The sequence below is a fragment of the Leptosomus discolor genome, chromosome 5 (genome assembly GCF_034619465.1).
Source record: "Leptosomus discolor isolate bLepDis1 chromosome 5, bLepDis1.hap2, whole genome shotgun sequence".
Lineage (NCBI taxonomy): Eukaryota > Metazoa > Chordata > Aves > Leptosomiformes > Leptosomidae > Leptosomus > Leptosomus discolor.
In genome coordinates this window covers 32,576,942-32,588,581 of record NC_141395.1, presented here as the reverse complement: position 1 = coordinate 32,588,581, position 11,640 = coordinate 32,576,942, and positions in this window count along the sequence as shown.

Sequence of the window (11,640 nt, the reverse complement as noted above, 5' to 3'; positions counted from 1 at the left end):
TGTTAGCAATCTCTTAATAAGGTGTAAACTAACTTGTGGTCCAACTTGTGAAAGGGGAGCAAACTCATTCCAGCACCAGAGAGTTCTTCCCCTGAACGTGATGGGGAGAAACTACCACTAGCTGCAAGAGGGAGTCACACAACAACGTGGTTTAAGTATCTTGTTTCAAAATCAACAGCACTACTCTTTTAATGAACGAAGATCCATCCTCCCTCTTTCCCCAAATGAGGTTAAGCACATCTGGCTTTCCCTTGAACAGAGATCAAAATGCCTGGTGAATTAAAGTACCCTAAACACCAAGAAGGCAAATTTTGGTATTTTTAATCTAGCTTTTTGGCAATCACAGAAAAGGCGACTGAAGACTTCGCCACAATAACCACATACGTCTCTTTCAATCCCTCATTTAATGCTCTCACCAGTCTATCTTCCAGTTAGGCACGGTTCATGTGCAAAATGGACCACACCTCAAAATTCTAATGTCTATACCAGTCTCATTGTCTACAGTGACACAGATGATGAACTTACTTCAGCATAAATGAGGGGAAAGCAGTATTATAACCAATACAGAAACATTTACACGATAAGCCTGCTTTTTGTGTGGTAATTGGAGCATTTGTAACTCTACTGGGAAAGTATGAAGACATTTATTTCTAGCCTTACATACTCAACCACAAAAAGATTCTTACCACAGATGGCGTTGACAGCTACCAGTCTTTTCTAACACTAGCATAAACATATCTCCTAACCATGTGTCTGCACTGCATCATGAAACTACTGCTCACCAAGCCAATAAGCCTCTAGGACACAGTGTAGCCTACGGACAGAGTTTGGACTGGTTTGGACACAGCTCTATACAAAATCATGACAGAATCATAGAAAAAATTAGGCTGAACAGGGCCTCTCATTATCTGCTCCCCTTCTCAAAGCCGTAATAACTACAAAAAGTTAGGTCAGACTGCACAGTTGAGATCTGAAGTTCTCTAATGCCACTGCCTCTCTGGGCAACCTTCTCCACTGCTTAACCATCTCACTAGGAAGAGAATGTCATCCCTCCGCCTACACAGACTTTCCCTCCCTGCAACTTGAGAGCATTGTCTCTCCTCCTGCTACCGCACAGCACCAAGAGGAATCTGACATCATTTTCTCTCTAGTTCAGGCACTGCAAGACAGTAAGTACAGTCCTTTGCTACCTTCTTCAAGCTGAACACACAGAGTTCCCTCACGCTCTTCATACACCAAGTGCTCCAGCCCCCTCACCATCTCAGTGGTGATCTGATGAACACTGGTTTGTCAACAAATTTACAGCTGCCGGACCTGAGCTGGCTCGGACAAAGTCACCTTAGGTGTTTCGCAACTTTGTGTATAAACATACTCTTTGTTCTCCTGTCTTGTGTAATGAGATTGAAATGTAAAGCTCATTGTTTCTCTAGTTCAGATTATAAAGCAGATGGTGATTGCTATCTACTACCCTCTGATAGGAATGGATGGGGAAAAAAAAACAACAATCTGTTCTATAGGAGAAAATTGTTTTGAATTCCTGAAGACTATTATCTATTTCTCTCAGTGACAAGGTCCACAGTCTTAATTCTTAGATTCCTGGTTAGGAACAAATAACAGAAACCTGGGTATTTTTACAGATAATAGGGCTACAAAAATTACTAAGACTCGTTTTCATATCTTCATATACAACATTACACAGTTTGGTTTAGAATTTCTTTTGTTGAACAGCATAGAATTCAGCACCACAACTTATACCTCTGAGCTGCTAGTACCGAAAAACTCAACGTTCAAATTAGTTCCACTGAACACAGTGCCAATATTTTAAAATACTATACTGCAAATTTACTACTGGCAATAAGATGTATTAAAAAGAAAGTCCTAGACAGTGAGGACTATCTCGGTTATGAGCAGTCAACTCACACCCTCTAATATGCACCTCAAGAAGAAACACACCCGAGAAAAGCTGTTGAGTTTTTAATTCACTGAAGGAAGTTACTGAGTGCTTTCACTTAGAGTATCCCACACATTTCATTAGAAGAAAACGAATCTGAATGAGGACATCAAAACGAAAAGAGACAAAGAGAACAGGATTGACTTACTAACAGGAGAACAACATGATTTAAGAGGGCAGACTCTTCCTTATAATTACATTAACCAACTACAACCCTATCAGGCCACTAGAGAAATAACACAAATTAGTATCAGTTAATGCCCAGTGATTTAAAACCACATTCATAGCTAAAAGCTTCTATTGGCATTTGTTTTCAGCACTTAAGCTTCCTGCAATTCTGGAATTAAACCGAATTAATCAAAATCTCTTCATGCTTCGTGTTTAAAAAAACAAACAAACAAACAAAACCCCACAAACAAACAAATGGGGAAAGGGCTTATGGCACAATATTTCGTACGAAGCTAAAGACTGAAAATCACTTCTGTGGTTTATAATGGGATACCTTTAGGAGAGAGTTCCTCTCTCTCAAAACCCCGCAGGAACAGCAGCCCAAACCAAAACCGTCTGTTTAAATTTGCACTGATGAAGTAATTAAAGGAAATCTGGGCAGCTGCAAGAAGGACTACGTTGCTCCCAAAAACCGATTTAAGGAGTTTACAGCGTAAACATCATGGTTTAGTTTTTCTGAGGGTTTCCCTCACAACCAGCCGCCAACTAAAGGGACAGTGCACGAAAGCTTTTTTTCTCCACAAACACGGCTGCCCCAGCGGGTCTCCGCTTACAGAGTTTGAGCATTTAACTAAGCGTCAGGGATAAACCCCGTAATTTCAGGAACTTAATTCAAGCTTGTTGTTTAAAGTTTAGAAGAAAAAACACGCTTTTCAGACAGAACGAGCCCCCTCCTGTCGCGATGTGCCCCCGGGCGCTCTGCTCCCGTTCCCAGCGAGCGCTGCCAGGCGCCTCTTCTCGTCCAGCCCGCCGCCCTACCCCACGGGACCCCGGCCCCCGCCCGCCGGCCCCGGGCGAAAGAGGCGGCGCGGGCGGGCGGCGCGGGGCCTCGGGGCCGCCGCGCCCGCCACAGCCCTCCGCCCCGTACCTGCGGGGTGCCCATGGTGTGCGCGTTGGGACGCCGCCCTCACCTAGGAGCACCGAGCGCGAGCGCGGCCGCTGGCCGCCGCCCTGGCCGCGCGCTCCGCGAGTGCCAACGGCCGTTGGGAGAAGAGCGGGCAGCGCCCGCGGCCGGCCCTGGCCTCCCGCGGCGGAACGGAGCCCGCCCGGTGACGGCTGCTGCGTTATTCCTCCGGCCTGTACGCGTTGCCCGAGCAGCGGAAAAGTTGCGGTCTTCGGAAGTCTAACCCAGACCCTGCTGCGGGGGAGAGCGAGGGAGAAACGTCCGGAGCGGGAAGCCGCGTAACGGCCTTCCTCTGCCGTTGGGTTTGCTGGCAAAGCCCCAGCTGCGCTCGCCGAAGCACCCTCAAGTTTCAGCGAGGCTGCCCGCTCAGGCGGTGCTGATTGCAGGCGTGCAGTTTACTAGCTGATAAACCACAGAGAACGGATCACACCCGTGGTGACGGTTTTTAAACTATTGCAATATATTTGCAGGTACGGCGAGCTGCATTTCAGCTTTGCTGTCATTACACTGAGATTGTCTTCCAGTAGGAAGTGCTTGATACCATTTTCACGCCTGCCAATTTCAGGAAAATAAGGACAGTTAAAATTGCTTTGAGCAGCATGTGCCATTTGCTGCCGTTCAGGCCGGTATTCCTTCTTTCCTTTTAAATTAACTGATGTATGTCAGTAAGTGAACACAGGTGCCTGTCTTTAGGCAAAGCAGTGAGTGAGACGTGCTCTAAGTAATGCAAAAGAACTCAGCTGTGCTTGGAAAAAATCATTTTTAATAAGTTCTAATGGCTGTGGGGTGTCTAAACCACAACAGCAACCAAAGTTTTTTTCAGGTGCTGCATTATGCAACAGCCCATCTTGTGCACAAGAGACCTCGCATTTAAACAATCTTCCCTGCCCCCCCTCCCCCAAACCAGTAAATTAACACAAAACCAATAAAAATCTCTTTCAGTTTCATTGGTAGTCAAGGGGTGCTCCCTGCACAATGAATCTGATGCTTGACCCATCTAAATAAACTACTGGTATGGCTGGTAGGACTTGTATCACTTTGCTGTGACCAGGTTTGGATTTCAACAGCCATTGACACGTCACCGAGTTTCTGCATTTTAAATGAGAGGTTTTGTTATGTTTTCACAGCAACACATACAAGCTAGCACTACAGTTTACAGGAGAGTTAGCCTACTGGAAATCCCTATAAATGAGCTCCGATTCCAGCCTGTAACCAACCTAATGAACTGTACATAGAACATTGTAAAAGTTTATCTATCAAGTTTTAAACATAAAAGCCCCTTTGTTAAAATACCACAGGCAAAGAACCAGTATTTGTTTTGTCCAGCTGCAGAAAATTCACCATCACTTGGAATTCCCAGTGCATTGTCTAAACCAGTACCAAAGCCTGGTTTTGATTTTGAAATGAGAAATACCTTCGTACTCAACATAGGGAGATTCAAACAAGCTGTGTGCTGTACTGGCTGTAATAGATAACAGTCTGGCTGGAAAACATGCAAAGGGAGATTCTTGCTACTTCTCTTTAATACTGAATCGTTCACCTATTAGAAGCTGTATCTGCAGAAGGCAGGAGTAGCACATTCAGCACACATCACCGTACGCTGCTGGGCATTGTGATTCCTTTTGCTAGAAAGTGACTTTTTTTTTTTTCATTAACTGATTTGGAAACTGTAAATAGCACACCTATTTGTACCCTTCAGAGGAGGAAAGACAGGTTGCTAGTATTAGGAACGTTATAGAGAAAATCAGTTCTTGTGTATATAGCATTTTTCATTATCAGAGCAACTTTCTTTTTACAGATAACTAAGAACTTTATGTTGCCATTTATTTTTCCCCCCCCATTTCATTCTTTTCCTGCAGCGACCAGTTAAACACAATTTCTTTACATAAATGCAATACCAGATGATTTTAATCAGCATTTCCAAGGCCACAGGAGGACATAGTGGAAAAAAAGATTTAAAACTTTTTTTTGCCTTCCTGTGTTCAGTTAACATCTTTCATCTGAAATTCCACGGTCATACCTAACAAAACAATCTAAATTAACTTCAGAGATAAAAATAAGGTCGAAATAATAAAATGGTGAAAGGATGAAGAAAAGAAGGGAGTACACACAAAATTAGTACTCCTCAGCATCTGTTCTAGAACTGTACTAAAAGCAATTAAAAAAAATCAAGCAGACTATTAAAAAAAAAATCCATCATTACCAGCCAAAGTCAACAGAACCTAGGCAGTCACCAGCATACAGTTTGTATGTTGTTACATAGTAAGTTTAGCAAAGATTGGAGCATCAGTGCAACAGAAAAGGATCAGCGACACAGTAAAATTAAATACAGGAAGGAAAAAAGGGCATAGGTAACATTTTTATCAGTAAGTGTTCATTTTCTGAAAGATTCAATAACATGGGGTTTTTATTCCACCTTGATGCCTCAGTTAAATTCTGGAGTGCCAGTAACGAGGAATACATTTCTTTCTCCCTTCAAACAGAGGCAAAAGTATTAAACAGTAGATAACAATGTGATTTACTCCATGGAATTGACAAAACTTAAGCCAAAATACTACATATAATGAAGTATTTTACTGGCCAGATGGTTTGTTTTTAATGTGAAAAAAGCGATCCTCTAATTCTTAACCAAAGTGTTTACTGGCATGCTTTGTATGTTTTGATTAGAGCAAATAAATAATGTTTGAAAGTACCACAAATGTAGTAACTCCTGTGTGTACAGAAATGAAAATTCTCAGATTTGGGTATTGCTGTAAAAATAATTTCAGGAAGGGTTTTCTTCTTCCCCAGAGGTTTCAGATGACAGATTGAAAAACATAACTGGCATGAAAATGGAACAAGATGTTTGGATGCAGTAGAATCACAGCTTCTGAAATGCCTACAACTCATCTCTCAAAGCTGTATTCCTGAATCATTCCAGCGGTTACAGCAATCTCAGCTGAGCAATGAGAGTATGTGCCCACACAATTCCTTTTCTTGTACTCCATCTACAATCTCTTTTCTATTTTTTTATTAAATATATATATGCACATATATTTTTAAGTTCTCTAACATTTACCCTTTGTGGACTCACTGTGGTGTACATGAAACAAGTAATGGATCTCACATTGTAAAGACCTTTAAAGAAGCAAGCAAAGCTGTCTCATAGAGGCTTCTAACAGTGTGGAAACTGATAATGATTGATAATTTCTGTAACAGAAAAGTTTTAGTCATTAAAGTTCAAGTCTAAGGGTTTTAAATCAAGAGTTGATACATAAACTCTGTTATATTCATAGGCAGGACTTGAATTTTGCATAGCACTTGAAATGAGACAGACTAATCATTTCAAAAAGATAATTAATTTAACACTTCAACTCACCATGAACAGTGAAACTTTAGATTTTAGCCAAGTTTTCAGTGGCAAAAAACCCGTACATTTTTTAGTTAAAAATTTTTTTAAAAGACAACCCCAAATCTCTATGTTTTCCTTGTATACCTTATTTTTGCCATACCTAGACTAATGATATGGAAGTACATCTATAAGTAGTGGGTTTGTAAGTAAGAAGTAGTTCCTATGAAATACTAGAAAATGTCCTCCTTTTGAAAAAGATTTTTTTTAAAACTGTATGATGTTTAAGTCATACCTCTTGAGTATGCAATAATTAATGCATAAAATCAAAGACAGGACTAAAATAGTATTTTCTTCTCTAAAAGAGGAATGATAACTATTTACATATTCTTTGTAAAAAAAAAAAAACAAACACTCTCAGAAACATGCTGTGCTGTAAGAAGCATGTGTTCAGTCAGATGAGTCTTCTGCTCTTGTCACAATGGAACTACTGACCATCAAGGAAAAATCACTTTGCAAATAATTTTAGAAGAGCCACCACAGTAACAGCACAGACATACAACACAATCCTGCAGTTCCTGGAACACAGAATAGATTTTTAAAGACAGTGAAGAGACCTGGGTTCATCTGTGTCAACAGAAACAAAGTAAGTTACAGGCCAGAACCTGTAAGCTTATTTCATCTTCACAGCCACTCCGAAAGAACACGAGAATGAGCTTGAGCACCTATCGGTGCCAGTTTAAAAAAGAAAAATGAGTTCTTACTATAAAGACTCTTATAGCAGTAAAGGAAGTATGACTACTTTGTGGTCGGTGTCGGTATGCCAACTTACTGACTCTGGATGCAAATGTGTTTGTCACAGGAAGCCTCTGCGCACACCCTTCTTAAAGGTGAAGTCTTCATTTCACCGGAAGGCCACAGTTCTGTCACAGGTGTTACTGACTCAAAAATCATCCTTTATCTTCCTGTTGTGTTGTGAAAGCAACAAAAACTAGCACTGTTGTCTGAAAAGATTGTTTCTTTGAATACTCTACGTAATAGTCTAGCCCTTATTTATTAATACTACATGGGCTAACCAGATAAAGAGTTTCGTGTCATAATTCATGTACCTCCTTTTAATTAAGAAATTTCCTTACACTCTTATGCGCTGGCAGGTGACTCGGCAATTCAGCTTTGCACTGTTACCATTAATTTGGTAGACTTTCTACACGCTATCTCATTCTTGCTCGCTTTACCAGTGCTGCGTTGGCCAAGGAGTATTTTCAAGTTTGTCAGCCGCCACGGTTCGTAAGGCACAGGGTGGTTTCTGAAACAAGCACACATTAATTGCAAGCTTTTATCTTGCCCCAATGTTACAGTATATTTTTCCAAGCACAACTTACCTTACTTGGAGAGATTACAAGCACAACTGTCCCAGTAAGCAGATGGTCAGCTATTGTCTCGATGACGTGTTTTACTAACATGTCTCCTTCCTTAGAAGGCCTTTTGAAAAGGCAGAAATTTCAAGCTGTCTCAAATCCCTACTAGTGTTAAACAGAATAGTTTGTTTTCTAGATATCTTAAAATTATATATAAAAAAAAAAAAGAAAAACCAGGCAGCATTCCTGATAAGGACCTTCAATGCAGGAAATGTAAATACTCAGATTAATTTCTGAACTGAATGCTGCAAGCAAAACCAAACAAAGCATGTGAATACACTATTTCTTTCATTAAAAAGAAAGCCCATTTGTACATTTCCAACAATGAGAAAGCGTTCATTTTGTCAATGAAATGCGCCTTTGTAGGAAACATCCAGGCCACAAGGGGTTACCAGCTCTTTTGAGTGTAATTCCTTTTCTAAAGGAAATTTTTTTTTCTTTAAATTAAGCCATGTACTTGAAAACAAAACAAATGTATAATTAGTGCCCTCGGAGGCTAGTATGTGTAACAAACATTCCATTTCAGTTTCCTTACATGGTATTCAGCAAAGGCCATCAGAATTTAACATAAGAGGTATTACCTCAGTAAATACTGCAAGATGTAACTAAACCATTACATATAGGAACATAAGCTTTTTCTGTATAAAAACCAGGCACATATAAAAGAGTTCCAGGAAGTTAGCTGGCAAGTTCAGGATTCATCCGGTGTAGTCAGCATGGATTCACCAAGGGGAAGTCACACTTGAGCAACTTTATAAACTTCTGTGGTGAAATGACTGGCTGGTAGATGATGGGAGAGCAGCAGACACTGCTACCTCGACTTCAGCAAGGCCTTTGACACTGCCTCCTGTAAGATCCTCATAGACAAGCTGTTGATGTATGGGCTGGGTGAGCAGACCGTGAGGTAGACTGAAAACTGGCTAAATGGACAGGCCCAGGGGATGGTGATCAGTGGAAAAAAGTCGTTAGAGGTCAGTACTCCAGGGGCCCATACTGGGTCCAATCCTCTTAACATCTTTGTTAATGATCTGGATGACAGGGCAGAGCATACCCTCCGCAAGGCTGCAGATGACACAAAACTGGAAGGAGAGGCTGATACACCAGAGGGGCATGCTGCCATCCATAGGGGACTCTGCAGGCTGGAGAAACGGGCTGACAGGAACCTCATGAAGTTCAACAAGAAGTGCAAAGCTCTGCACTGGTGGAGGAACAATCCTATACACTGACATATGCTGGCACCACCCAGCTGAAAAATGGTGTTGCAGAAAATGACCCAGGTCCTGGTGGACACCAAGTTGAACATGAGCCAGCAGCATGACCTTGCCACAGAGAAGGCTATGGCATCACGGGCTGAATTAGGCAGAGTATCACCAGCAGGTTGACGCAGGTGATCCTTCCCTTCTGCTAAGCACAGGAGTACTGTGTCCAGTTCTGGGCTTCTCAATACATGAGACAGACATACCTGGGAGTCCAACAAAGGGCCACAAAGATGATCTAAGGGACTGAAGCATCTCTCCTATGAGGAAAGGCTCATAGTAGCTGGAATTGTTTAGCCTAGAGAAGTGAAGGCTCAGAGGGGATCTTATCAACATATATAAATATCTGAAGGGAAGGTACAAAGAAGATGGAGCCAGGCTCCCATCAGTGGTGTCCAGTGACAGGACAGGAGGGAATGGGCACAAACTGAAACACAGGAGGTTCCATCTGAACATAAGGAAATACTTTTTTCCTGTGAGGATGACAGAGCACTGGAACAGGTTGCCCAGAGGTGGAGTCTCCTTCCTTGGAGATACTCAAAAGCCATCTGGACATGGTCGTGGCCAACAATGTCTAGGTGGCCCTGCATGAGCAGGGGGCTTGGACAATATGACTTCCAGAGGTCCCTTCCAACCTCAACCATTCTCTGATTCTGCAAAGAAATGAAAACACAGTTTTGAAAAAAAGGCAAAGTTTATTTTTTTTAAATATAAAAAGGTCATGAACTGCAAAGTAGTATGACTATCTTAAAATGTTACTCATCACTCATTTACGCTTGGTAATTCCCAGTAAGATGGCAAGGAGGCAAGACAGGCTAACAATTGTCTACGATGTATGTATTTACATCCAATTGAAGTTATGCATGCACAGTAATATTTTTAAATAAGTCAAATGCACTGATCTAAAAATCTGATTCAGAGTATATTTTAAGTTTCCATAAAGTACAAATAAAGTCTTCAAAACTTAAGTTCCTTGGATAAGACCAATTTTCATTTATTTAAATTTAAAGATAAATTAACTCCAAAAGTAGTAAGAAATGTAAACATCAGATACCATAATAAAAATCTTAAGGAATAACAGTTTTGTCATAAAGTGCTGGCATATGCTTTCAGCTTTATTTTCCAGATGTTAAGAGTAGAATACTAATGTACAAAGACTTTCACAAGCTTCCCAGTTGTAATTTCAGTTTAGTAATATTTTTTGCAGAATTTTAAAATGTAACAATTTTACAACATTCTTTTCTACCTTTATCTGTTACAGCTTTTTGACATTTTCTTCTTCATCTTAAGTGAACTTTAACTTCTGAGTATGTACAAATTTGTTTGTATTTTTAATTTACCCAGTTCAAATTGGACTCCATGCTGGTGGAAAAAATAAAAGGTTAGATAAGACTCCCCCTGGGAAAGGCCAAAGACTTTGAAAAGTAAGGGTACAAGGTACCTAAACACAATCCAACAACTGCCTCCAGCGAAGTAATTATATATATTATCAGTATCACTGAAAAAAGTTACATGAGAATTAATACGTAGAGGAAACTCCGAGTGGTTCATTTATATGTAGGCATCTGAGCTTCAAATGCACTGAACATATCCATTACTTCATTTCACATGAGATTAAGTCTTGGCAAACTTTTACTTCTTCTGACAAACATAAGCCGAAAGATAATCATATATGCCTTACACCTCAGTCGACTTTTCACTTGTCGACATGAGTGTCACCCAACATAAAGACAACAGTCCTGAATTCCCATCCATTATTGCGATACCTTATATTGAAATCTATTTGTAAAAAACTCGTTTCTTCCTTGTGTGAAGTAAGGCAAAATACCACCTTTTATCACTCATTACGTTCACCTCTTACTCATATGTTGTTCCAAAACCTCAATCTGCCTAACTATTGACAAATCCATAGGCACACTTGAAAAGATTATCAGATTTTGATACTTTGTTATATAAAACAAACCAAAACCAAATCAAAGACAATTAAGTCTAAGCTCTGAGGAGTGGAAAATCCCATGAGTATTTTAAAGTGCCACTTACTATCAAAATATTTATGAGAGTTTTAATACATTCCCTACACAAAAAAGACTTCCAGCCTCAGTGTTACGATGAGGATCTTATCTTGTCAGTATTAGTTTCAGGCTGTTAAGGCATGACTGGTATTTGCTCTAAGTCAAAACTTGACATAGGCATTATTTCCTCAGAGCCTAGAAACAGGAAGTAGAAGCAATATAACTTAAAAAAAGTAACAAACCCACTAAACTCAAATTTAAAGGCTTAAAACAATTATTAGGTACTTTGTCTTTAAATACTAACACACTGCAGTCCATTTCTCAGCACGGGCATGAAGCTAAGTTACTATGGATAACAGTAATTGACAGAAAAATCACTGCACTTTTACATTAGAAGGGCATAATGAAAAGCTTTTAATTGCAGCTTCACTGGCAAAAATTATTATTTTCAGTTACTACTTTAACTCCAAAGGGGCTTTCTATTTTGGTTTTTTTTTGGGGGGGTGGGGGGGTGGTATTGTTTGGGGGGTTTTGGGGGGGGTT